The sequence below is a fragment of the Gekko japonicus genome, unplaced genomic scaffold, assembly GCF_001447785.1.
Source record: "Gekko japonicus isolate JY-2015 unplaced genomic scaffold, Gekko_japonicus_V1.1 scaffold243, whole genome shotgun sequence".
In the NCBI taxonomy this organism is placed as follows: Eukaryota; Metazoa; Chordata; class Lepidosauria; order Squamata; family Gekkonidae; genus Gekko; species Gekko japonicus.
Window position 1 is genome coordinate 917,178 of NW_015168053.1, and position 4,409 is coordinate 921,586.

The 4,409-nt window shown below is 46.3% G+C and overlaps 1 protein-coding gene across 1 annotated transcript in view; it reads left to right on the forward strand.

Moving 5' to 3' along the window:
- Positions 1-4,409, forward strand: part of MYADM (myeloid-associated differentiation marker) — a 15,421-nt gene that overhangs the window by 610 nt on the left and 10,402 nt on the right. The gene's annotated exons all lie outside the window — the stretch shown is intronic.

A 4,409-nucleotide genomic window follows, 5' to 3' on the forward strand; every position in this document is an offset into this window, starting at 1 on the left:
CGGGGGGGGGGGCGGATATACACCAGCCTCTTGCGGCCGTGCTGGAGGACTTTCCCAGGATTTAATTGGCCCGCGCTGCACCCCTGATGTCTTAATCGGGGCACAATGGAATGCTTTGTGGACGCGAGTTCGGCTCCGTCTGGGTGCGTGTCGCTGGAAAACCGTGCCTGCAGGAGTGTATGAGGGAGGGCACGGTCCTGCATGCGCTTACTCAGAAGTAAAACCCGTTGAACACTGTGGGACTTAACTTCTCAGTAACTGCGCCTCCGGTTTTGGTGCACACGTTCGTGCAAGCATGTTTAAGGGTGCACGAGAGGGCGCCTCCACTCGTGCTTTGCACTCGGTCATTTCGCAACTGTAAGCGGCCGTGACGGTTTTGGTGCCTACGTTTGTGCAAATATGTTTAAGGATGCACGGGAGTGCATGCAATCGTGTGTGTTTGTGCTAGTAATGAATGTGCATTATGGGAAGCAGAGCCATGTCTTTGAGTGTCCAATTGTGGTGTAAGGGGGAGATGGAGATGTGTGTAATAGTGGAGCATCTGTGCATGATGTGGTGAAGTCACCCTGCGTGTGTGGAGGGTACGTGTGTCTGTGCTTAACAGTGGACTAGCCCCCTAATGGCAGAACATTCATTTTCTTGTTTCTCTGCACCCTTTTTTTCTATATAGTATGTAGTATTAGTACGATATATTCATATGATGCAGCTGTGCATGATGTGGTGAAGTCACCCTGCCTGTGTGGAGGGTATGTGTGTCTGTGCTTAACAGTAGACTAGCTCCCTAATGGCAGGACATTCATTTTCTTGTTTCTCTGCACCCTTTTTTTCTATATAGTATGTAGTATTAGTACGATATATTCATATGATGCACAGATCTCAAGTATCCATTTTATGACCCCCAAGTGCCTGAGGGCCAGCCGCCAACTCCGAGAGGGGGGAGTCTCCAAACTGGGCTTGGCAGGCCTTCAGAACTTTGGGGAGTGTTTGAGATTTTGAGCAGTCCTCTCTCCACGAATGGTTTTCTGACAGCCAGTTGAGGCAAGTTGTGTTATACTGTTCATCCGACCTGCAGGATAAAATCCTAGATTCCTCCCCCTAGGCCCTTGTTAAAAAGTAGTACACAGCAAATAGGGCTCCAGTGAAACATTAAGGAGTTCAGGGCCCTGGTTAAGAATCGCTTTGTTAATCACTTGTGGCCTATTTATGCCCTGAGACGAGGTTTGTTTGTTTGTTTTATTCAATTTCTATCCTGCCCTCCCTACCAAGGCAGGCTAAGGGCGGCTTACACAAATGCACATTTAAAATCCATCATAAAATTTATCATACCAAAACAGGTCAGTTATCCTAAAATCCATAAATCCACTTTCCTAAAGCGCTGGTACAGTTTTCAAATAAAGTGCATGAGCAGTAATTTCAGATTGAACCATACTCCACAGGTGACAGTTAAAATGATGTTCCCACATGCTCCATTGATCTACTTTTTTAACTTAGCGAGGCAGGCTCTTCACTTGGAGTCTCAGAGCGGTTTACAATCTTCTTCCCTTCCTCTCCCCACAACAGACACCCTGTGAGGTAGGTGGGGCTGAGAGAGCTCTGAGAGAACTCCTGTTGAGAGAACAGCTCTGAGAGAACTGGGACTGGCCCAAGGTCACCCAGCTGGCTGCATGTGGAGAAGTGGGGAATCAAACCCGGATCTCTAGATTACAGTCCACTGCTCTGAACCACTACACCAAACGGGAGCAGTTATTTGCAAGCCTGATCTTTGGGACTAGTAGATGCTTGTACGGGTGAATGGCAGTAGCAGGGAGTGTTCCTAATCAGCTCTTCAGCTCCATTAATAAACATTGCTGCAATCCAGGCTGGCCAAAGTCACAGCTTTCACAACAGCTGGTTTACAAAATTAACCCTGCCGCTTCCCCACCTTCCCTTTTCCTACTCCATGGGAGGATCCCCTCTTCCGGTCTGTTTGTTTCAAAATAGTTATATGGCTCTTTCTTCTGAGCGTCTCTGGGCCTGCGTCATTCTTTGCCAGTTGAGAAATCTTTGTTCTTTAGGGAGTTTATAGGAAGATGTGTTTGGAGTGTGGAAACATGCTTTCTGATGTTTCGCTCCATCGTCGTTCTAGGCTAGGGGTCCCCAACTCTTTTGAATCTGCAGGCACATCTGGAATTCTGACACAGGATGGCCGGCACAGCCACAAAATGGCTGTTGCAACAGGCAGAGCCAGACACATAATGGCTGCTGTGACTTATCTTAACTCACACAGTGAAGATCTTGTGTAGCTGCCACGGCCAAAGCAACATTTTTAAAAATCTGCACAGCCAATCAGAAGCCATGTTGGTCAAAAGCCCTACCTGGCTTCATCCACATTCTAGAAACACTTGGTGGGCACCAGAAAAGGTGTCTGTGGGCACTGCAGTGCCCACAGGCCCAGTGTTGAGGACTAGGGATGGGCACAAACTGGCTCACCAAGTAAAGCTTGTCAGGAATTTTGGCCGGTTCTTGGTTGGAGAAACGATGTTCACGAACTGAAGAGCTGCCATGAACTTCCACGAATGTTGATGCAGTTTGTGGCAGTTTATGGCAGTTCATGAAGAGCAGAAATGGCTTGGAGCTATTTTACCCCCTGCTTTCTGCTCACTGCCACTTTGGCAGGGACCAGAAAGCAGGGGGTAAAATGGCTCATGAACCAAAATGAACCAATTTGGTTTGTGAACCAGTGTATCGGTTTGTGGTTCAGCCACGACTTGAACCACAAAAATGCAGTTTGTGCCCATCCCTATTGGAAACCCCTGTTCTACACCAGAAATTACTATCCTGGATGCTTTTCGAGGAGGGAAGACTGGCTTTCCCTCAGAGTTAAGCCTCAGTAGTGCATTCCTGTGCAAAGCTGCTCCAATCTAAGTCCACTGGAGTCAGTAGGCCTACACTGGGGTAACTTTGCCTAGGATTGCACTGCAGCTGTCCTGTATTTGAACCCGGGGCATCCACCCACCTCCCCTTCAGGTGCATCCTGAGTTGCATAGCAATTGTAGCACATTGGGCGTTTCCTTCTCTGCGTTTTCAAGGGCTCTTGCTGAAACAGTTTATATTTAAGCAAGTGATATTTCGCTGAATTTTTGAGAATTGTTTTGTGCTGCTCTGGGTGTGACTTTGTATCTTTTTTTCCCACCCCATTGAGTGTTTTTGAGAACATTTAACTGTATTCACTTCTTCTGTGTTGCAGATAGATTATATTGAGCTTTATCTATATAAATGTCTATACCCCTCACTTAAAAAAAACACCTTTGTAAAGGTTGGAATAGAAGGTTTACACTGTAGTCCTATGCAAAGTTACTCCAGTCTAAACACATTGGTTTAAATGGGCTTAAACTGGAATGATTTTGCATAGGATCACACTTTTAGTTGAATACAGTTTCTATCCATAAATTATTATAAAAGCATTCCTGGGAGCATGCCAAAAATTTTGGTTTGGGCTAATTAACCTTATCCAGTCTGTCTGAGGGGAATCAGAATCGCTTTGAGGTGATCAAGGAGGGAAGCTCCACAGAAGCAAAGAGTTGTTTAATCCTTCTCCTGTGTATTTGTCTGTCTCCATTTACAATGTCTGTATCTGATATTTTTCTCCTACTGTATTTGAGGCAACGAATGGGTTGGATCCAGTGACTCCTTTTCGCTGACAGAAAAGTTCTCTCTGCCTGAGGAAGTCTCCTCACACAGCGAAAGGGAATTTAATGGATCCAACCCATAATAAGAAGAAAGCATGGCAATATAAAATCTCTTGAAAGCCAAACTTAGCAGTAAGATATGTACAATGCAAACTAAAAACAGAAATAAGCCTGCTTCTATAAGACCAGGTTCTTTAAACCCTGCTTCTGTAAGACCAATTTAACACTCTACAAGAAAGATAAATGCGAGGCCACAACAGAGAGTTCTGTGGGTTGGGTGCCACCACCAAAAAGGGCCTGGCCTTTGTTTGCCAGCTGCCTAACCTAAGACAAAGAGCTTCTGGGGGCCAAACCCCACAAGGCACTGGGAGTTCTGTGAAAGGAACTCCCAGATTTTATTAAGTGTATGTACAAGACACACACGAGGCCTAATTCTGATCAGGGCCACAAGGTACAGTGGGGGTAGGCCATAAGAACATAAGAGATGCCAATGTTGGATCAGGCCAAAGGCCCATCAAGTCCAACACTCTGTATCACACGGTGGCCAGAAATACTAGTGCCATCAGGAGGTCCACCAGTGGGGCCAGGACATTAGAAGCCCTCCCACTGTTGACCCCCCCAAGCACCAAGATGACAGAGCATCACTTGCCCCAGAGTCCCTATCTATACCTTGTGGCTAATAGCCACTGATGGACCTCTGCTCCATATGCTTATCTAATTCCCTTTTGAAGCCGTCCATGC